Genomic DNA, 24,291 nt, shown 5'->3' on the forward strand with positions numbered 1-24,291 from the left:
CAACCAACTCGGGTGCTCGGAGTCTCAATTTTCTCAGCTGGAAACAGCAGCATCTCCATCACAGGATGCCCGCGAGCATTCAATTAAATCATACATAACAAGTCCCCAGTAAATGTGTGTTTGTGTTTGAATACTCACAAACAACCCAGAGCAAAATTAATTTTGAGAGAACTATAAAAGGGGCCTTTAAACATGACCTAATGCACAGGATGTCCACATGTAAAAATGTACACTATAGATCTGTGTGTTTTACTGTATGTATAATATACCTCAATTTTAAAAGTTACAGGAGAAGAAAAGGGCCATTAATAATGACATTTACAGAACCAGTCTGCATTCTAGTGAAAATTGGAAACAAACGTCCAGCCGTAGGTGAACAATGAAATAAATTCAGGTACTTCCACATGGTAGAATACTGTTTGTCTATTAAAATTATGTTTTCAGAGAATGTTTAATGTCATGAGAACATTCTCAAAATAAAATGAAAAGTGGGAAGAAAACAGGATATGAAAGCTGTGTGTAAAAAAAAAAAAAAGAAAGTTGTGTATAAAATAGAATTCCAATTTATAGCTTACATCTGCACAGACCAAGGCTAACGAATCCGATGAAGGTGTTATCCGGTGTCATCCCTGGGGGCACAACTGTGGGTGGTATTTATTTTTCCTTCCTCATTTTCTGTATTTTCTAAATTGTCTAAAGTGAACATATATTACTTTTAGAATCCGAGAAAAAAACCACAGTAAGAGATAAATGCATGCCATAGAGCACTTATAAGCGGTGACATTACGGAGATAAGGCTTCCACTAAGGTACTGCACTCCCAAACGGGCGCGGAGGTTGCTGCAGAACAGAAAAACTTCGCGCATTCTCATCACCTGAGAAAATAGAGCCTTTGACTCCAAATCCAGGCAGAAAAGCTGGAAACTGGGTTTTAAGACGATCAAGATGATTAACCAAAAGCCCAAGGCTTCGCTTAAGCACTCTGATTGGGAAATCAGGGACAACAGGGAAAGAGAGAAAAACCTGGAGGAGTATTTCAGAATTGCAATCCTTAAGACACAAGAGAAGTTTCTCAATGAGAAAGTCCTTGTTTCTAAACAATTATTTTTCGGTGACACAGAGACTCAGTCGGGAATCACCTTACGGTTTTATTATCATTATTACGACTGTCATATTATTTTGTAAAACAGTAAACTGTCTGACATGTGAGGATGGCCTTCCATTTTGGAATTTAAAAGATGAGAAATCGGAGTTTATCTCCAAAGAAAAAGATTATTAAATCTCTGCAACAATGAGGACTTTTGCTGTGTGGGTTTTTACACTTGCATCCTTCCTCTTTTAAAAAAAGATGTAAAACAGAATATCATCTTTGATTTTTGGTCTTTATCTCAAAGTGTCTAATATTCCTGAAGGGATAACATGAAAGGAGGCCAGAAAGTGAATTCCCTCTTATCCCAGCAAGTGCTCCATATGACACTGGGGGAGGGGGGTTATTTAATTATTGAGGTGGAGTGGTTTCAAAGGGAGGGTGGATTGAGGAGAACCAAGGGCACTGCCAGGGGATGGGCATCCCGGTCCCTAAAACCTCCTGAACTCCTGGGACAAAGCTCAGCGTGCAGCGCTCGGCCACCCCTGTCCACCAGCTCTCCTCGAGGGCACTGCCAGTGATGCTGTGCCCACCCTGCCTTCACCCAGATGTCAGGTCAGACTGAGACCCGGCCAGGAGCTGCCATGGGCTTGAGAGTAGACTGCATACACCCCAGGAAACGGGCAGGGATCCCAAGATGAGGGTGGGAAAGCGAGCACAGCTGGGCAAAAGGCAAGGGGGACACCTCAAAATTCCAAGGACAGGGCAGGAAAGGGACCCCAGTAAAAAGGGCCAGCTATGCCCGCTGACTCTCCAGACAGTACCTGTGCAGGTAACAGAGTGTGGATTTTAGCCAAAGCCTTTTGATCTTTTCACAGTTAACAAGCTGGACTGGGGTACTTATTCCCTGTCAATAATATCTCAATAAAGCTGGGAAAACAAGACGAAAAAAAAGAAGTGTCTTTCAAGTTGAGATCTGAAGAATGAGAAAAGAGGGGCAGGATTTCAAGGCAAGATCTCCGTGGGGAGAAGCAGGGTTCATCCAAGGAAATGAAAGAAAGTGGGCAGAGGTCCAATGGTCCAAGGCCCTGGGAGCAGGGTAAAAGATTTTGGCTTTCCTTTTTAAGGTAATGGAAAGCTTTGAAGAGACTGCTGGCTCAATTCTCCCAAGAATAGTTTATGATTTGTACCATCCTAGATGCACCAGAGAACAGTTAATTTATTACGTTATAGATGCCTTAAGGGCTAATACTTTCAAGGAACTGATTGAGAAAGGCTGCGTCAGACTGTATTTCAGTAAACTCCTTTTGTTATTTTAGTAACCATAGCCCTCATTCGGGGGTCTAAGGCTGAATCTGCTTTAGGCAAACCTCTACCATTCATCCTGGGGCAGACAGAAGAGCCTACTGGTCACATACACTTGGGTTGAAATCCCAACTCCGGCTCACAAGCTGCATGACCTTGGGCAAGCCACTTAACCTTCATGTCTCAGCTACTGCAATACTTACATCATTACCTACTTACTTCTTCCAACAACCCCAATCAATAATTCATATAAGGAGTTTGCCACATGCTTAATCTGTTGACTGGGCATGTACTACTATATTATTATTATCAAATAGTATTTGAGGAAGCACTTCCCGTGTCATGTGAGCTAGAACTGCACTCCTATCTTCCACAATGGTTGAGAAGCTACTTCATTAAAACATATCTTTCGTTCTCAGTCTGTGTTCAAGGCTAAGTTCCAGTCTCCAGTAGGTGAAAATAATTGGGGATATTCTTTTTCAGGGACTGGTGTTGGTCAAAGTTTTCTGGGCATTCTGGATGAGGGAGGCATGATGAAATCCCCAACTTGGGGCTCAACTACAGGCAACACGTAGCAGTCTCTCTTGGGGTTTTCCGGGAGCCACTGCTATATGATGTGCTACTTGCTGGGTTAGATGGGCCCTGAGCCACCAGTTATCTCTTGGGAAGTATCTTCTGTAGACATTTCTGACCAATACTATTTTAAGGGTCATCTGAAAAGTGGCAGAAATCAGTCAGGCATTATTCTCTCCATGGACCAAACCACAATGCTTCTCTACCCACTTTGGTCAAGAAAGACAGGAAAACCAGTCTTGGATGTGTCCCAAGCACCTAAAACAGTGGGTGTTCCATATATATTTGTTAAAGGAAGGAAGGAGTTGGGGGTTAGAAAATCTTTCCTGGCATTTTGATGTGGGAAAATGAAGCCTGAGAAGGGGATTCTACTGGGAACAGTAATTTTTAGCATCCTGGGATGTGTGGGCAGGGTCCACCTCAATCTTCAGACTTTCAGAAGGAGGCTGAGAGTTAAACCCACTAATTCAACATTCTAGTCTGTCTCATTTCATGGCTCACAGGGCCCTTTCCCACATGTTCTTTCAGTTTCTGGAACAACTCTGAGAAATAGATGTTATTACCTTCTTTTTAGGGACGTGAAAACTGAAGCTGAGAAAAGTACTCAAACCACGGTGCTAGTCCCAGCCCCTAGAGCAGCTGTTAAGATGCAGAATCTCAAGCCCCAGCCTCAGACCTACTGAATCAGAACCTCAGATCTGGGGAGGGAGTGGCCTGGGGATCTGAATTTATAATAATCACCCCTGGTGTTCTCAGTGCAGCTCGATTCAGGAACCACTAGGTCCCTGGGTGATCACAGTGCTGGGAGCCCCACCTGATACTCTCCTCCTGTGTCTTCCCGTTCATCTCCCAGTGTCCTGTCCCTCGATGGACCATGAACTATTCTCATCTGCTAACTCTATCTGGGCCAGATTTTAGACCACCATCCTGGGAACCAAGCCAGCAGATGGATTCATAGAGTCTGTATGGGGCAACCGAAGCCAGCCTATCTTTTTCTCCCCACGTAATGCCAATTCGTAAGGTATTTCATTCAATTACACTGATATCGGTGTGAACTTTAAAATGATAACCAAGAAGAACTGATGGATTTTAGAATGGATTTTAGATCGCGCATGGCCAAACGATCAAATGGAAGAGGGGCAAGGAAGTCAACCATTTCACATGCAAAGGGCCTCTCAACAGTGCCCAGGGCCAACCCGCCTCCTTCTGTTGAAAGTGACTGGGAATAATGGAGAATGCATTTGAATGAAATACTCAGTGTGGTGGTCCAGTCTATGTATTTACACCTACGTGTTATGTTATTGGTAATTATGCACTTCCGGTTTGAGGACCAGTTAACAGACACCTTTCCACATGCTTGCTTCTCCTTCTCACTTCTAGGTTTTTAGAAAATATGGTTAAGAAAACAAAGCAGAAGGTGAAAACACTTGACATAGAAAACACGGGGACATTTCCTCAAATAACATGGAGGATAGAGTCACAAATAAACTGGGGCTATAAAGTCTAGAAAAGATGAAGAGTTGGCCTGATCTACAAATGATCTTTAGCCTACTTGCAGATTTTTATTCAAAAGATGTCGACTGCTAATTTTCGGCAGAAACACAACACAGTGCTGTAAGTGATGAACATGTCTTGGCAGAAGGAGAGGGAGAAGAAAGACCTGCTTTTGCAAAATCTGACTTGATATGTTAATAAGCAAGAGAATAACAGAATTGTGAGCAAGATCTTAAAGGTAATGTTAAAGAAAAAAACCTCAGAAGATAGCCAATAGAGTCAAATTCCTCCAAAATACGGGGTAGTGGGATATTCAGATCTATAGGATTGAAAGAGGCCCAAATGGAAAAAACAATGTGATTTTATAGTACTCTCTTCTGGGCATGATGGTATGCCTAGGAGAAAAATGACTGTTCTGGTCACTCATGCCCCAATAAAGACCCTGGTACCTTCCATCAGAGTCGAGGACAAAAGTTGGGAGATGTGTTTCTCAAAGTGTGACTCTGGGGCTTCCCTGGTGGCGCAGTGGTTGAGAGTCTGCCTGCCGATGCACGGGACACGGGTTCGAGCCCTGGTCTGGGAGGATCCCACATGCCGTGGAGCAATTAGGCCCATGAGCCACAACTACTGAGCCTGCGCGTCTGGAGCCTGTGCTCCGCAACAAGAGAGGCCGCGACAGTGAGAGGCCCGCACGCCGCGATGAAGAGTGGCCCCCGCTTGCCGTAACTGGAGAAAGCCCTAGCACAGAAACGGAGACCCAACACAGCCAAAAATAAAAATTAAAAAAAATTACAAAAAAAAAGTGCTCTGTAAACTTAAAAAATGTGACTTTGTTTTGCATTAGAAATCCAAAGTCAGAAGAGATACCAGGATGATCTATCCCTCGCCTAGTCGAAGGTTCTACCTTCTGCAAAGGAAGGGTCTGGAAAGAAACAATACTTTATTTTCAATGTCAATTATTTTGCCTGATGTTTCTATTCCTTGGTTTTGTAAATACCATCAACAGCATATAATTTAAAGCTACCTCGGAAGTGTTCTTTATTCTGACGCATCTGGGCTCTGTGTGGACAGGAAGAGCATTATCTAGCAAGTTAGGGGTCCTACCCATTGAAGGACACTGGCAGTCCCCCCAAGTGAATGCTGAAACGGGAAACTCTGAGGTGTGCCAATCTGTCATAACCACTGGCTTCTCGGTCGCTCACCGCCTACCTGGAGCACCCGGGGCAGGAGAAGTCACTCAGCATTTCTCAAAGCTAACATCACCCTCCAGTTCCAACTGTTCTGCAGCGATGCAATGGACTTTAAGAAGAGATGGGCTAATGCCCATGATTGTAGATGCCCAGAACAAAGGGAAACCCATGTCAGGCCTAGGGAAGGCAGTGGGAGTTAAGGGAGAGAAGGAAAGGAAAGACAATAGTGCCTCCATAGTCTCTGACTTAATAGAGGCAGGGAGAGAACAAAATGCCAATTTCCTCTATTCAAAGGTGCAATACAATAGCCAAGACATGGAAGCAACCTAAATGCCCATGGGCAGATGAATGCATAAAGAAGATGTGGTACATATAGACAATGGAATATTACACAGCCATTAAAAAGAATGAAATAATGCCATTTGCAGCAACATGGATGGACCTAGAGATGATCATACTAACTGAAGTAAGTCAGAGAAAGACAAATATCATATCACTTATATGTTGAATCTAATTTTTTTAAATGATACAAATGAACTTATTTACAAAACAGACAGACTTACAGATATCGAAAACAAACTTACGGTTACCAAAGGGGAAATGCGGGGCGGGGGGAATAAATCAGGAGCTTGGGATTAACATACACGCACTACTATATATAAAATACATAAACAACAAGGACCTATTGTATAGCACAGGGACCTCTAGTCAATATTCTGTGATAACCTATATGAGAAAAGAATCTGAAAAAGAATGAATATATGTATATGTACCACGGAATCACTTTGCTGTACACCTGAAACTAACACAACATTGTAATAAACTATAATCCAACTATATACAACTATTATACAACTATAATCCAATAAAACTTTTTTTAAAAAGGTGCAATAGAGAAGATGGGCCCTCCCCTGGATCCACCCCACCGCGGGTCCTGTCCTCCTGTCCTAACGACTGCTATGAAAAGAATAATTACACTTGATATCTGCTGAGCGCTTACTGGGGGCCGGGAGGTCTCGGCACTTTAAAACGCTATCTTGTTTAATCCTTAGAATACCCCTGGGAGGTGGGCACTATGATGACAGAAGGGAAACGGGGCTGAGAGGGGCAGGAGCATTTGTCCTGCTCACAGGGCTGGACAGGGCGGTGTAGAAGTTCCATCTCTAGTGCCTCTGTGGCACTGGACCACAGAGGTGGAATCCTGAGGACAGAAGGAAGTCCACGTAGCTGGCCTAAATGCCAGGGCCAGCGTCACAGGCAATGCCTGTAGTCAACAGAGCAAAATGAATTAGTAACACCTGGTCATAGCCTCCCGGCACCCTTGGGTGCCCAGGTCACTTTGGGAGACGTAAGAATTCAGGGAAAGAAGAAAAGCCCAGAACAGAGGGACTCAGAGGAGGGACTGAAGCTGTTGGCAAAGGCCTGAGTCAAGAGCCAGGAGAGTGTGGTCACGAGGGGAGGTTCAGAGAGCCAGCCTGGATGTGGTTCACCTGCACTCAGCTCTGCCACTGACTGCTGTGACCTTGAGCCAGCTATTCAATGTCATCGTGCCTCAGTTTCCTCATCTGTTCAATGGGGATGATACCTCATAGGGTTGCTGGGAGGGTTAAATGTTTAGATTTAAAACTGTAAGTCCTGGGCTTCCCTGGTGGCGCAGTGGTTGAGAGTCTGCCCGCCGATGCAGGGGACACGGGTTCGTGACCCGGTCCGGGAAGATCCCACATGCCGCGGAGCGGCTGGGCCCGTGAGCCATGGTCGCTGGGCCTGAGCGTCCGGAGCCTGTGCTCCGCAACGGGAGAGGCCACAACAGTGAGAGGCCTGCGTACCGCAAAAACAAACAAACAAACAAACAAACAAACAAAAAACCTGTAAGTCCTTATTCACTGTTAGCTGTTACCAAATCACCTGGGTAGTACAGCAACTCACTGAACAAGATTTTAGCTTAGAAAAAGATCACCAAATCGATGGCACCTTCATCAGCCTGAGTTTCCCCCAAGACCATTGCCTGCAACAGGACTTCGCAGGAAGACGGTTTAGCAGGAGTGGGACAGGAGGTCAAGAACGTACCGGGTTGGCTGGATCTTACAAGGACAGTCCAGGGAACCTCAAGAAACACTGGCAGAGGATGAATGAATGGGGAAAGGGATCTCCGCCAGCCCTCACCCTCGTGGACAACGTGCTATCAGGGGGCTGGAGAGGCAGAGACCCCTCGGACAGGGCATCCCTGGCTGCTCCAGCAGGAAGCTGCCCACAGCTGCTTGGGACCAGGCTCTGCAGTGGCTGCGGTTAAGAGGGTTCAGAATGGTGCATAACGTGTCCAACGTGTTCAGTCAGCAAATCCATACTAAGTCCCCGCTGCGTCCCAGGCAGGGAGAACACAGCAAACAACAAGCCAGGCGAGGCGTTTGTTCCCTCTTCCACTGACGTGAAGGAGACGACAAGAAGCAAGGAAACCACAAGTCTGTTCTGTGTGTCTGAGGCGGGGTTTGGGGTCGGTAGACGCAAACTAATACATTTAGAATGGATAAACAACAAGGTCCTACTGTATAGCACAGGGAACTATATTCAATATCCTGGGATAAACCATAATGGAAAAGAATATGAAAAAAGAATCAGAGACTGGCACAACATTGTAAATCAAATATACTTCAATTAAAAAAAAAAGAAGGAAAATTAGTAATTTTAGATAGGGATAAAGTACTTGGAAGAAAATAAAACGGGCTAACAGGATGAGGAGGAAGGCTTCCTTTAGACAGAAAGACCAGAAATGGCCTCTCTGAGGAGGTGAAATTTGAGCTGAGGCTCCAGTAGCAAGAAGGAGCCAGACAGAATGCAAAGGGCCAATGCAAAGATCCTGAGGTGAGTTCCAGGAATCCCTGGAGGCCTGCTGGGAGGAAGAGTGAGCTGGGGGACAGCTGGGAGGTGGGGGAAGGGCAGGCAGGGGCTGGGTCCTGAAGGACCTCGGAGGAGGCCAAGGTATAGAGCCTGGATTTTATTCTGAGCCCACTGAGAAGCCAGTGGAACATTTTGTAGGCAGGGGAATTCCGTGATCTGGTTGCTGTGTGAAGAAGGAGAGCAAGATAAGAAACTGGGAAATGAGTAACTGCTGGTTTTGTAGGTCAGAAGTGGCTGAATGCTGGCAATTTCATCTGGTTCACCCTGATTCCTGCCCTGTTAGACTGTCATTGAGAACAAGAGCAGTGTCTTAATCAGGCTCTGGTGGCCGCTGCCGCCATGAAGTCTTCCATGGGAGTACCAGGGACAATGGCCCTGAACCAGGAGGAGGAACTGAACCTCCCAGGTGGCTGGAGGTGGAAGCACAGCAGAGGGGTCTCGCTGTGTCCCTGCAACCCACACAGTGCACAGGAAATGATCCGTTACTGTTTCTGTTCTACCATCTTCCCAGGTACTGAGTTATTTATGCTCTGCCAACACACAGCACGCTCACCACGGATGCCCTTGACCACCTGTGCTTATCTGCTCAATCACAGACACAGAGAAGGGAGGGCCTGAGCCATGGCGCTCCTCCCTGGTTCTTATTCCTCCTACTGCCTCTAGCTGCTGCTGTTTTTTCTTTCTTTCTTTTTTGCGGTATGCGGGCTTCTCACTGCTGTGGCCTCTCCCGTTGCGGAGCACAGGCTCCGGACGCGCAGGCTCAGCGGCCATGGCTCACGGGCCCAGCCGCTCCGTGGCATGTGGGATCCTCCCGGACTGGGGCACAAACCCGTGTCCCCCTGCATCGGCAGGCGGACTCTCAACCACTGCGCCACCAGGGAAGCCCTGCTTTTTTTTTTTAATTTTTATTTGAGTATAGTTGATTTATAAGGTTGTGTTAGTTTCAGGCGTACAGCAAAGTGAATCACTTATACATTATATATCTATATATATATATATATATCCATTCTTTTTCAGATTCTTTCCCATATAGGTTATCACAGAATATTGAGTAGACTTCCCTGTGCTATACAGTAGGTCCTTATTAGATACCTGTTTTAGTTATAGTTTTTTTTTTGGAAGAAGGGAAATTCTTCAGAGCAGGAGAGAGGGGTCTGGGTAAGGGGTGACCACAACCACTGATGAGCGTATCTGTTCCGTACAGTGACAAGCCTCCATCTGCATCTTGAACAGGTCCCAGGCTTAAGGATTTTGTGGTTAAGCAAACTGCAGACTGGTGAACCGCCAAGCCTGATTTAGCACCTGGACCAGATTAACACATTCCTATGCTTCTGTGCATCCACCTTTTACTTTGGTGCCTGGGACGCTCACTTCCACAGTGGTATGAAGGTGATGCTTTAAATTCTGTGTGAGAAGATGGCACCAAAGTTTATCTTGGGGCTGTGTAACGGATATCTAGTATCCAGTAATTGCCATGCATTTTAAGAAATTTCATGAGGCTACCGTTACCACTCTTCATTTCCACGACCATCAGCCGTCTAGTAATCAAACAATACCTTGACGTTACTGTACACTTTGGTTTTTCTGTTTTTATCCTTGAAGCACAGAGGGAACGTGCTTATTTAACCCCTCAGCCATCTGGAGACTGTTATGGAGAAATCCTCTGGGGCAGAGACAATGAAACTTCACTGTAAATCAAATCCCACGTCAATCATTATTGATTATCAGCCAGGAGGGCGCTGTGTTGGGGATAAAGTTTGAAGAAAGGGCAAGTACTTTCTCTTTGAATCTATTAGAAATTGGTTACTGAGGGCCTCTGGGGCCTGCCCAGAGTCATTCTTAATTTATTCTAAGATCCGTTGGGTTTGTTAACATTGGTCAATCATCTAGAGTAGCAAAATAGGCCACTGACCTGAAACAGAGAGCTTAAAATATGTAAATTATATAAAGATGAAACCACTAAGGTATTTTACTGTCTCCCTGGAACTGAGCTCTGCAAAAGTACACCAAAATCAAGTCCTTTTCAAGTACACAGAAGACGTGGTTTTTTGGAGGGGATCATAATGACCCCAAAATGATAATGTTAAAGGGAGCCTAGAGACAGCTTTGTCCCAAAGGTGGCTAGAAGTCAAATACTGGCTACAAAGGGAGGCCAACTCTACCAGCACAAGCAGGCTTTTTCATTACATCTAATTTCTCAGGGGAATTCAACACATCCTAGTGGGGTAATTGGGACATCCCAGTTACCCCAGTGCACAGGAGATCAACACCGACAGCCAAAGAATTCCATCCTACTCTGAGCTACATTTTAAAAACAAAGAATAGATTTGTGTGTCAGTAAATATCGACACACAGAATCTCTAACACTCCCCAGTCATTTCATTCCCGACATCACCCTTGATAAACAAGAAATGACCAATGGTATCTGCAAAGTGGAAATGACCTTTCCCCTGCTTCTGATTCAATCACGACAGACCAATACAGTATCATTTTGTCCAGGTACAGGCTTTTATATTAAACAGTTCCCTTTCAATTATTCACCAAAATAAAGGGAAAAATACATATGTGAATCCTTGAATCAATCAAATAGGTTTGCCTCAAATGTTTCTGATATTGAGGAATATTCCATTTGCTGTTCTTTCTTGGGACAGAAGCCTAAACAACTAAACAAACCAAAAAAAAAACTTTCTTTTTTTTTTAACTTTTATTTTTTTATTATTATTTTTTAATATTTTATTTATTTTTGGTTGCTCGGGTCTTAGTTGTGGCACGTGGACTCTCTAGTTGAGGCAAACGAGCTCAGTAGCTGCAGTGCGCGTGCTCAGTTGCCCTGTGGCATGTGGGATCTTCGTTCCCTGACCAGGGATTGAACCCTCATCCCCTGCATTGGAAGGCGCATTCTTAACCACTGGACCACCACGGAAGTACTGAGGGCTTTTGAAAGTATTCTTTCTATTCATCAAGAGTTTCTGGTAGGGAAAAGGTCACTTTCCAGGTTAAAAAAAAAATCACAACTAGCGACCTGATGGTAATGGTCTTGAATGGAGCTTGAAAAAGTTCCCTGTAGTCTTTCCAGTGAATTGAAAGAAGACTGCACACTTGTTTGCATGTGTTACTATCTAATAAACGTGTGCTTGTATGTGTGTATCTCACAGAAGCACAAGAGGATTCAGACCATCAGTAAAAGATTTTATACACCATCACCATCCCCAGGGATTTAGTGCCAACTCCACATACAATGAACAAAAGGCCACGCAGACAGTGCCACGAAAGGGGGGGGGTGGTTATTACTGTGGTGGTTATTATTTCAAGGCGGAGTATCTCTTTGCTCAGGGGGAGTCAACCCAGCTCACTTTAATTCTTTCCTTCTTTACATTCTCGGTGGTAAGTTTCTACTGCCCCCAAGACCTCAGAAAGATCCATGTACTGCTTAGGGGACTAAATGTATTAAGTTGTTACATATTCATTCTGTGTTCGATAACACCGGAGCCGGGGCTCACAGACAATGGTAACGTGCCTCCTGTAAAACAGGCACAAAGACACACCAAACACGCTCACGCCTACTTGCTAGAGTCGCTCCCGTAAGCTTAACAGTCACATCCCAACTCATCTCTGCTGTTACTCGTAAAAATGCAGCCTCACGCCATCTTCAGAATATCAAGTCTATAATTACTTTTCAGCAATCAACGCATGTCAAACATGTTTGTAAAATGGATAAATAATAAGAACCTGCTGTATACAAAAATAAAATCCGAAAAAAAATGTTTGTAGTAAAGATATAAGATAGAAACACTTATATTGCCTAGTTAACATTTGGTCTTCTCATTTTTACTGAACCCCTCCAACATGAATATGATGCCACCAGGAAAAGCCTGTTTAAGAATTGAAGCAGAAGAAAAGCTTTGGGGCCCCTTTTCATGCTGGTTACTTATACGTTATTGATCTGCGGTGGTTTCTTTCTTGCTCTCTCTCATAGAGGCAGATGCTTCATTCGTCTCACCCTAACGGCTGTCATTTCTACCCATGGATTAAATCATATGTGTGTACTGCACAGTACGTTCATCTATTTTATGTATAAGATGAATTGGCAGTAGATTGAAAATTTAGATCATTTTTAAAAGATTAAAAGAGGCACATCAAACAGAATATACAATGAGTCTGTAGAAAATATAAACCCCAAACAAGTGTTCCTATACTTTAGTTATTCATTCTTACACGACTCCTTCCCCCTAAAATACAAGAAACGCATACTTTTTTCTAGAGTTTAAAATCAGAATACTATTTCACGGGGTGAAATTTTTATTGCTGTTAGATCAGTTATTTCCATTAAGGAAATGTATAATGATTTAATCACTAACAATACAAACATCTTTTGTTAGAAGCACATTTTACATTGATTAGAACTCCTTGGGTTGAACAGGCTTTTAAAGTACTGAATCTAAAAACAGTTCTATCAGGGATCTGTAGAGACATTTTTGCTAAGTGTTCACTGGCCTAAAAATATCTTTTAGAAACAATTTAGCTAATTTGACTGGGGGGTTCACATGAACATATTGACCCACAGACTGTGATTTCCTGTATGACAGAACCTACCAAATTAGTAACACAATCCAGGTCAAGTTTATAGGCATAACAGAGTTCCTGAAAAATATAAGCAGGTCTATGGAGATAAGTTTGTTTTTTTAAGTGATGGGGTTGTGTATGGATGAGTAGAGGGCTGGGAGCATGGAAAGATGAAAACCACAGTTGAAGAGTTGACGTGATGTCTCCCTTTTCACTGCAGTCTCCTTTGTAATGAAAGGCAACATTTCTTTTCATGTACCTTGATGGGAACATGCTGTTGACCGTTTCACAGAAGTAACAGCAATCCTGGAACCATCCCCAGACTGAAATAACACACCACACTGTCCAGTCTTGACCACACACCCCAGAAGAAGTTACTTCTCAAATGTTGGGCTTTTAAAAATAACTGCCTGCTTTATTTACAAACACTAATATTGAATTCAGTGATTCCTCTGGGGGGAAAAACTGCCATGCCTAACTAGCTTTCCATAAAACAACAAAAGTCAGTGGTCACTAGGTAGAAAATGAAGGGGTGGGGCGAGGTGGGACGACCACCTTTGTCTTTCATCCTTAGCAATGAACATGTCTGGGACGCGCAGACGTCTCCACGACTTCAGGATTGCCTAATTACTAAAATAAAACACACTTTACACATAAATCAATAAATCAACCTGCAATGGCAAGACTGGTAGCCGGTTACTAGACAAAATGAATATGCATAAGCACCACCTCCTAGGAGAGCTTCTGTGCCAGGGCGGATCACAAAATCTAAAAGGACGGTTCCAGGAAGGCGGCCGGCGATGCCCCGTGAGAAATGACACGTAATTTTACCCGCCAGAGAAAATGCTCTGCCAAGAAGTCGGGGGGAGGGGACGTGCTCAGCCCGCAGGCGCCCCGGTGAAGACCCCTTACCTTGGACAGGGGTCAGAGCAGGCGGGCAGCCGGCTGGGTCCCCGCCGGCCCGGAGCGCACCCGGCCCGAGCCAGGCGAGGACCGCGCACCCAGCTGCCGCTCCGAGCGCCACTCCACTACTCACCCCATCGGCGTTATTAATAGATGTTAATGGCTCCCTCAGATCCAGGAGAAACCTCTTGCTTTTTGTTATCTGGAAATTCCAAGGTTAAAAAAAAAAATCCCAAAGCGGCAGTGGGCTCCCTGGTGCCGTGGATGCCAGTCCGCATTCCGCCCCCAGCCGCCTCCACCCTCCGAGCCGGCCCCCAACTTGCTGCATCGGCGGCCAAAAATCAATCCGAAGCCGGAGCGATCGGGCGCGCAGGCAGACAAAGACTTCACCTCGGGCAGGGCCGGAGTCTGGCTTTGCTTTGAAAGCAGTAACCTTGCCAGTGGCATTACAGAGAGGGGTCCTACACGTTGTTTTTCTCCAGAGGATTCTTCTATGACATCCAAAAATACTCAAGTCCTGACACCGTCCCGGACGCTGTCCCTTTACTGTGGGACAGTCACGTCCCATGATCTTCCAAAAAAAATTCCCAGTCCCCTTTGTGTGAGGCCAGAAAGCACTTGGCAGTCTCCTGGCCCCCATACTCCTGACACCCTGTGTTCTTTCCTGACACACCCACCCTACTGGCATCCAGTCCCCAAGGACCTTCCTCTCTTGCCCAGGAACAGCCTTCTAGGGTCCCTTGGGTTTGGGGAGGGAGAGGGGTGGGAGGGAGGGAGAGGGGAGGGAGGGAGGGAGAGGGGAGGGAGGGAGGGAGGGAGGGAGGGTGACAAGCGGGGAGGAAAAAAGGAGGAAAAGAAGGAAGGAAGGAATTAGGTTTAGTTCATTCAGAGGTGTCATAGTTAATATCAATCAACTTTTGCTGCTTTTAGTTCCAAGACAAACTATGTTACTGAATAGGTGAAAAATTAAAAAAGAAAAAAAAGTATCCGGTGAGATTTGGTCTGAATGCACTTTAGCGGCCGACATACAATGCACTGTTGTGTCTGCCCCTTTGGCTGTGTTACTTAACCCCCAGATGAGCCAGGCCATCTAGGTTTGTCACATACCAAACACCCAGCAAGGCCTGCCATATTGGTGACTGAAGCAACCCATGTTACCAATTCAGCTGGTATTTGCCAGAAAAGTATGTAGTTCACCTCAGCTAAGAACTCGCTAGTTTTACAATCTGTGATAAACCAATCTGTGGAGGTGGGCCGTGGGTAGGGGACTAGCTGACTTCCAACTTTCTTGACACTCAGGATCTTCCACGCTTGGAAAAGGAGGCCACCTAAACTAACAGCCTTTGTTTCTTCATTGTGTCTTCCGGTTCTTGGTCCAGAAATCGTCAAAGGACCTTTGTAGTTAACACAGAACCATATTAAACATGCCTGTTATGAATTTTAATTATTTTAATTAAGTTACCTTTTTCTACTTCTTAGTATTCATTCACATCTATATATATAACTTTCTCCAAAGTAATAAAACTCCATTAGTACAATTACTATTTTTCAGTAAATCTGATTTCCCTTTTCACCATGACTCTCAATCAGTGAGAATTAATGGTATAATAACTATAGAGGTTGCAACTGAAGACACAAATGAGAGAAGAACTGGGAATTTCACTAGAACCTTGGAATAGTTTTATCAATTCCTTATTCTCTTGCCCTTCTCCATCCACGGGCCCCACAAAGAAGGACAGGATAAAATGCGATAAAGTTTCAGAATAATGGATATTTTGAGAGAGAGAGACACATACTTTATAACAGCCAACATTTCTTTCTCTTTTTTTAATTGGCTTTTAATGAGCAGCTGCAAAAGTTCAACAACCTATTAACTACTTCAGGGTCTGCTTTATGAGAAATGTGATCCGCCTACACAACCCAGAGCCCTGCAGATTCCAGTAAAGAGGGGTAATACAGTTTTAAAACTCAATCAATATACCAAAGTAATTGCACTGGGCATGCATGGCCTGGGAGGTGAAGGTGGCAGGGAGAGCGAGGTAGACTGAGATTCACCTTCTTATATGCAGATAAAGAACTGCAGCTATTTTCTTGTTTTCACCCAAAGAATGAAAAATGTCATTAATTCCTTCAAGACAAACGCAAGCAACTGGCTTTGTTGCTCTTTCTCCCTCCCTCCCCCTCCCTCCCTCTCTCCCTTTCTCTCTCTCTCTCTCTCTCTCCAGCTTTAGAGAAAGGCAGCGGTAAGATTATAGCAGCGATGGAATCACAGGGTCTGGCTATATTAGCAGAATCACAGACAGCACTAGGGCGATGTCTTCGCTCTCCAGCTCTCTAATTATTTACCCAGATCAAGCCTGACTGCTGGAAAATCAGCTCTCTCCAGGAGGTAACCAAGCTGAAAGGTTCTTTTCACTGAGAAATGATGGGCTGGTGGCTGGCATCCAGCCTACAGGCCAGTGCGCCCTTGTGGGCAGTGTCACGAAATAAATACCCAGGACCACACCATTTCCCTCCTTCATCCCCAGGAAAGTATTGGTCAGTTTCAGAAAATCAGCAGAGACGAGCATGTCTGCTGTACAGAAAACACACAAAGATTGAGCCCCTACAAGACACAGTTCTTCAGAATTAATTTGGTGAAATGAGGGACGGAGCAAGCTGAGGTTGCTGGTATTTAACAGTTGGAGTGTCCGTGCAAAGTCCCTACATGCAGACAAAGCCGATTGCTTCATTGTTCCCACTGACGGGTGGGTGCTGTTTTCTCTCGCGCAGGTCTCCAGAAAACAGAAACTGTTCGGGCAACATTTATGTTCTCATTTGCTTGGGCTCTCAGAAAACAGCAAGCCACTAGCCCTCTGTCAGCTCCCATGCTCCTCCAAAGCTTTGGGTCACTCTCTTGACTCCACAGAAGAAAAGCTTTTTAAAAAATCAATTGAAATCAATCTCATTTATATTTGTCTGTTTCTAAAAGCTTTGTTGGAAGCGACACAATTCAAATGCTTTGCACTTTCTTATTTGCTTTCCTCGGACTGCAAAACTACTGTCTCACACATGCAAATTTTTAATTTGTCAGACCCACGATGGGATGGATCACCTTCAGATTCCTTTATTTTTCACTGCTCACAGACGAACATGGCTGCCAGCGAGGATCTGTCTGAACGTGAACGTGAACGTGAACGTGGGGGCCTGGCACACACATCACCCCTGCTCATTTACCTACGCACTTCAGAAGGTGCAATGTCAGGGTACATCCACCAAATCTATAACAGGTCTGGGGAGACAATGTACGTATTGTTGACTGGTATTTCAAATTTATGTTGTGTTTATTCTAACGCTATAATCAATTTGTATTCTCCACATATACAGCCACCTCTTAATAGTACATCTGAGGATTCTTTTTCCCTGCCTCTCGGTCAGGAGTGGAATTCCAAATCTGCCGTGGTTAGACTGCCGATGTTTAAAAACAAACTTCCTTTTTAAAAATCCCTCTTTTGGACAACTGGCATTCTAACTTGAGCTTGAGAAGCCATGGACTTTTATTCCCGCATTCAACATCCAACCGAGCTACTTCCTTTGAGCTCAGCTGGGATTTGTAATATATTCATCAAATTTCTATCATGAAACATTTGCATCAATATTACAATTTTCTACGTTCAGGAGAAGGGGCTCAATAAATTCATTATTTAGAAAGTAACTAAGTATGGGTCTGCTAAAAGTCTATATCAAGTTTCTTATTAGACACCATAGAAGCACACCAAGAACCAAGTATTAAGAGAAAAATTAACAGAATTTTGAAGAGGGTATAAACTTAACCAGCTGGGATGATGGGGTCATCTCTATTTCCAATACAGAAACCACTGCTCAACTGTCTGGTGATATCATTTAAAATAGGGAAAAGTTGATCTTAGTAGGAGGGAAAAAGCCCTTACCCCATCTCATGTTGACAAGTTGTTTTATAGGAAAAAAGAGAATCATTTACATTAAATTATTATTCATTGGGAGAATACATATTAATTATAAACAATTTCCTCTTTGGTATTGAAAAAAAATTTAGATGGAATGTAGAGGAATTTTCCCCAAGTTCTAAGAGAAAATAATAACCCCAGAATTCTCATAACCATCACACAGACTATAGACTACAGTGTGCAAATTTAGAATTTTTTATCTTCTATAGAAAAATGTTTATTGTAGTGATTGGAGTTTAAAAAAAGCCCCTCTTTGGACGCTAGGGACATTTCCACTGCTCACAGGGTTTGCAGCTGTTTAAACATTTTGAGCTTTTTGTCTCAACTGGATCTGGCTCTACTCAGACCAAAATCACTGTTTTATTCACCTGAGTGCAGGGCAAGTTCCATTTTCCTTCCTGGGACTACTGAATGGTCCCCCCTCTATTTTTCACCCAACGATACCAGATATAAAGTTATGGGAGCATTGATACATACCCCTAAAACAAACTAAGCCAGGACCACCCCAGCCTGGAGAAGAGCCATTTGATTTGCTTTATGGCCAAATTATTTCAGGATGGAGAACCAGCATAGTCGACTGCATGGGGCATCCCTGGAGGAGTGCAGACCACCTGTGACAGCTCATCTCACAGCTGATGAACTGAGCTTTCCTCCTGGTCTAGATTCCCTTTCCTTGGCCTTGGTGCTAATCTTTATTGGCTGTGTGTGACCCCCATGTTTTCATGGAGGCGGTCCAGTTGGACCACGAGTGCTTCGTGAGCTGCTCATGAGGAATCACAAGATAGTAATTCTAAAAACCAATACTACCTCATCGAGTTACGGGGCCAGAGTGGCCTAAGTCATTGAAGTATCAGTGTTTGAAAGGAAAATGTAGTAGACCCGAATGTAGCTGGCGTTTATGCAAACTTGACATGCCAGCACTGCAGCATGTGAGGGTAGGGGGCTGGTCTATTTTGCAGAAGAGGCAAAGTGACAGGAATGAAGTGACACGAGAAGCTCTTGTCCCAGTCCAGGATCATGTCCACTGAATCAGGGTGTCTCCCTCAAGAGTCTGAGCTCTGAATGTCCAGCTAATACTGGGATGGGATGGTCCCCTGGATTTTTTGGGAAGCAAGGGCCTCTTGTTACTCTCTACCATCTTTCAACCCTAATTCCCATTCACCTTCACCCTAAAGGCTACTCCCATCCCCTGCTCAGGCCAGCACCGTCAGTATCAGGAGTGCTGCAGTTGGAGCCTGGATCTGAGACTCCTTTACTTACATAAGCGCAGGTAAAGGTGACCCCTGTGTGATGCCACCCTCTGGCTAGGATTCCATCCGTGTGGAGAATGCAGCTTGAGTCTGTCCGACCAACACCAGCATCTAGAACTGGGGCCTGTTCATGAGCAACAACTGAGACACGAGGGTGCGACTGGTCTCGGTCAAGGTCAGGAACCACCTCTACTTCTAGTTTTCTGAGCTCTTTGGTCTTTCCCCATGACTACCATCTTACAATCTTTCTATCATGGCCTCGCTATTACAGCTGCTCCAACCAAAACCCCATTTTACCCCAACTGTCATCATCTGTGAAGATCTTGTAACAGGGAAGAACAAAGCTGACCCCATATTGGATCTGTTTCTTTTACTGGAACCTTTGTTTTCTATTGCTTTTGCTACAAGTTAATCACTAAAGGGATGTTGCCTATAAGCTTAAAGCATACATAATGGCCTATCTCGGGGAACCCTGCCTCCCCTGCCCCTGGTGTTAAGCGAAAACACCTTTGTTTAAGCTCACAGGAAACATCCTGACCAGGCCCACCTGTGAATGGCTGGCAGGGAAAGAAGAAATGAACACATCCTCCCTGGAGTCTGGCCAGAACCAGGAAATATCTGCAACAACTTATCACCTCCCCCTCTTTGTTCTATAATAGAAACTAGCAACCAAACCCAGGCAAGATGGTTCTTTGGGACACAAGTCCACCCTCTTCTTGGTCTGCTGGCTTTCCAAATAAAGTCACTATACCTGGCCCCAACAACTCGTCTCTCAGTCTATTGGCCTGTCGTGCAGTGAGCGGTATGAGCTTGGACCGGGTAACAATCTCACCTCAAAACCCTCAGCTGCTGATGCGGACATGGGCAGGGCCAGGTCCTGTAGCGGGAGGTTTCAGATCCGACTTTTCTTCCCACCTCGCCTCTCTGTTTTCCTGCTGCTGTCAGTGCGCTGTCTGGAGACTGACCACACCTGACCTGTTGTCAGACCTCAAGAGCTCCAGATGAGAAGACTGGTCACGCCACTTACATGCTGATGAAAGTCAACGCTTTCCTGGACAGACCCAGACAGTCCCCAGATTCTCTGGGGGAAAGACTGTCCACGTGGCTTCACAGACCATCACCATATCTGAACCGTCCTCACTGACGGACCTCGTCTTGGCCGTGAACTGGAGATAAAGGGATTTGATCCCATTATGGCATATAGGGTTTGCACACTTGCTTCTTTCCAGCAGTTAGTTCCTCTCAGGCTTGGCTGATAGGCCAGGCATGGAACGGAGAGGGCAGCATCCAGCTTCTCTGAGCCTCAATTTCCTCATCAGTTACATGGGAAACGTGCAACCAGCCTCACAAAGTTTGGGTAGAGATGAACTGAGATTACGTGTGAGAAATCTGGCACCGAAGGCAAATCGTTGTTCATCCTCTCTAACCTACCCAGGATTTCGGCCACCAGGAAGTGGTCACCATCTTTTTCCTGGTGAGAAGAGACCTGTCCTCCAAGCTCCCCAGAAACATGTGCCACAGCTGCCTTGGGGAGCCCCTGGCCGGCTGTCAGGGAGAAACGGCAGGTGGGTGGTGGGCAGGGGGGCTTCTTTCTCCACCTGCCTGTACCAGCCCTGTTACCTCCCCCAGGTCCTCCTGGCTTCTTAGCAGATGGATTCCCAGACATTCCTGTCTTTAGACTCTCTCGGGTTTACCTCTCCGTCCACCCAGAGCCACGGCTGTAAGGCCACCCTAGAGATGAGCAACACACACACAACCCTGCCAGTATGGCCCTTACCAGCTAGTAGGGGCAAGAGAGACAAAGCAGACCACGGAAGCTGCAGAGCATTATGAAGAAACACAGGAAGCTGGGGCGGGTGCCTGGCGAGAGGGGAACAGGAGACATAACACGATCAGAGTCGCGTTTCTCAAGCCCACCCTGGATGCTGTATGGCCGGAGATGGAGCAGAAGCTGGGGACAGGCAGACCAGATGCAGACGGAGGCCGGGGTAGGAGCCTGAAAAGGGAGGTGGTGGCCTCTGCTTGGGTGGTGACTCTGGGGATGAGGTGCGTGTGGGCGAGAGGGAGACAAAGGTGCCAGCAGGCTTGGGGCTTGTGCACTCAGGTTGCTGGGGCTCCTGGTGCCTGGCAACTACAGGGGAGATTTTCGGTCCCCTGAAATGCACCCACATCTTGGCCATGAGGCTAAGAATATCCCACAAGGGAACATCCGAGGCAGGGAGGGTTGGGTGGGGTCCCTGAACCACACCCCTTACTGTACATAATGGCCTGAACCCTTGGGCCACCATCTGATGTCTGCTTCATACGTGGCACTTGGATGGGGCAGAAAGAAGTACCTGTGAGAAACCTGAGCTGGCCCCCAGGTCCCCAACTGGCCTACAGAGGACCACGCCACTGGATGAAGCCTTAGGTTGGGATCACAGGAGGGGTTCTCTCAAATGCGACGAGTCATGTAAACATGTGTCTTTCAAAATGACAGGGAGGTAAACTGGAAGATTGGGGTTGCCATATACACTCTACTGTATATAAAATAGATAACCAACAAGGACCTACTGTAGAGCGCAGGGAACTCTACTGAATACTCTGTAATAACCTATATGGGAAAAGAATCTAGAAAAGAGTCGATATATGCATATGTATAACGGATTCACTTTGCTGTACACCTGAGACTAACACAACATCGTAAATGAACTCTACTCCAATAAAAATTTAAAAATAAGTAAATGGAACTTGAAAACAAACCAAAAAAATACAGGGAGGTACACAATGGCAGGTGACACTCCCCCTTCCCCTCACCCCTGGCCTAGGGAGTCACAGGCAAAAGCAATGAACCAAGTACAGACAGACACACAAAGAATGGTGTCACTCTGATAGGACAGTCATTCTTCCCGAACTGGCGCCAATCCCTGACCTAATCTTATTCACCAAGAAGCAACAGCACGTCCAGAGAGCGAGCTGACGGAAGACAGCCCAGACCCCGGGTGGAGCTCGGCGTGGCACAGATGCATTAAATAAACAGTAAATCGCATCAACTCCCTGAATGCTGTGATGTGAATCTTCTGATTTTAGGTTGGCGCCTCACTAGAGCTGTCAACCGTCTCTGCCTCTATAAAATAGGAATTACTACTGCTTTTCATTGGTTGCAAAATATCCCCAGCTGTTCCAAAGAGTGCTTTCCAGAAACCAGTCAGTTTTCGCTGCAACAAGGCTGAGCCCCTAATACATGCCAGGCGTGGTTCTCTGGGCGCTACACGTACACACTAATTCGATCCTTGCATCCACCCTGGGAGGCAGTACCGTTATTTTACAGATTCAGAAACTGATACACAGAGAGGTTAAGGAACTTGATCAAGGGCACACAGCAGTGACCGATGGCACAGCCGGGATTTGAAGCCAGGCCGTCTGAATTCAGGCCTGTGCTCCATGGTTCTCATGAACAGTCTCAGGAGCTCAGCCCTGTGCTGAGGGCTTCAGCCACTCACCCTGCCTCTCTTCTCCCCCAGCCCTGAAGCCTGTGTCCATCTACCTTGGTTTCCCATCTTGCTAATGTGGGTACCCGGGGGGATCAGGGCTCACAGGTATTGTGCGCCCCTGAGCAGGAACCCATTCCCTATTTTTTCAGCATTTCCCTAGCTAAGGTTTAGGCTGCCCTGAGACAGATGTCTGATTATTATCTGGGGTAAAAAAATTCAGGGTGGATACTCCTCAGAAGCCAATACCCATAGTTGAGAGCATATGGTTCTAAATTTTGCAGAGACAGAAATCTAATATTGAAACAAAAAGTAATTCTGCAAGTCTTTGAAACACTTCAAAAACTGATCTGCAGAGGCAGGCATAAATCATTGTGAAGGAAACTTTTCTTCCTAATAGGAAAAAAAAAAAAACCTAAGGGGGAAAATAAAAGTTGAGGAAATGACTCACTGATGTGTATGGAGGCGAGAGATAGTGGGCCCTGAGGAGCCACATGGATGGTTTACAGAAGCCCGGAGGCCCAGCTGGGAGGAGGAAGCTGGGAAATGAGGCCCCTGGAGCACATCTAAGCTTCTAACTCGTTCCTTCTTTGTCTTCTTCCACAGCTCACGATTCAGAAACACCTGGGGAAGGTGGGGAGCCGGGCCTGGGAGCCCGGGCTCAGGCTGCTCAGAGTCCAGGCCTTGGAGATGCAGGACAGCAACAAGGAGTGCCTCTACCTCTTCCTAGCTGTGTGACCCCCAGCCACTGGCCTGCCCTCTCTGAGCCAATTTCTTCATTTGCAAAATGGTGACAGCAGTACCTACTGCATGGGTGGTCATGAAGATAAAAGAAAGCACCCACACCAAGGGCTGAGGAAACACTACAGAGGGAGAGCTAACAACGGCAGTAATAATAAGGCTGGTAAATCCCTTTCTGTCCTGGACCACGGTGCTCAGGGCCCAGGTGGCCAGTTCAGGTCCAGCCCCGAGGGACAGAAAGCACATACCTTGGACATTCCCGATTCAAATGATGTCCCTGGAGCTTGAGCCAACTGTGGGGCGTGATCCTGAACTGAATGGGACCCCTGTCTCCTCACTGGGCCCTCGGGTCAGAGCAGGTATTGCAGGCCTGGGGGGCCGGGAAGAAGTGGCCTGCCTCGGTGGTAGGGCAGGGTTGAGGGGTAGATACAACCAAGTAAAGAAGGCTTTCCAGGGACTTTGGATCTTCCTGCATGTTGGACTAGCTCCAAAGCTGTGCTGTGTCTCAGTCAAGACACCTCCTTCCGGCCAACCTGTGTGACCAGTTCAGGGGGTGTCTGTGGGATCCCCTCACTGGCTGATGGAGCATTCATGCCAACGACCAGGGTTACAAATAACCATCGTCCTTCCCATGTGGGGCTCTAGTTTCCAATCCTGGGACCTTAAATCATGAACCAGCCTGCTTCCTCTCTGATTTGCCTGGGTGGGTGGGAACGGCTCCCCACCGCCCACACGGGCTGCCGCGTCATCCTGCAGAGGGACCCTGGGCCGTCTGGGCCCGTCACGTGCTTGCGTCCAAGAGGCAGCCCACCACCTCCGCCGGCCCACAGACTCCACGACGCTCTGCCAGCGTCGC

General features: G+C 45.9%; 1 long non-coding RNA gene across 1 annotated transcript in view; it reads right to left on the reverse strand.

The window, feature by feature from the left end:
• LOC307192727 overlaps positions 1-24,291 on the reverse strand; it is a 112,205-nt gene that overhangs the window by 73,065 nt on the left and 14,849 nt on the right. The window lies entirely within an intron of this gene.

Source organism: Stenella coeruleoalba (genome assembly GCF_951394435.1).
Source record: "Stenella coeruleoalba genome assembly, chromosome: 10".
Classification (NCBI taxonomy): domain Eukaryota; kingdom Metazoa; phylum Chordata; class Mammalia; order Artiodactyla; family Delphinidae; genus Stenella; species Stenella coeruleoalba.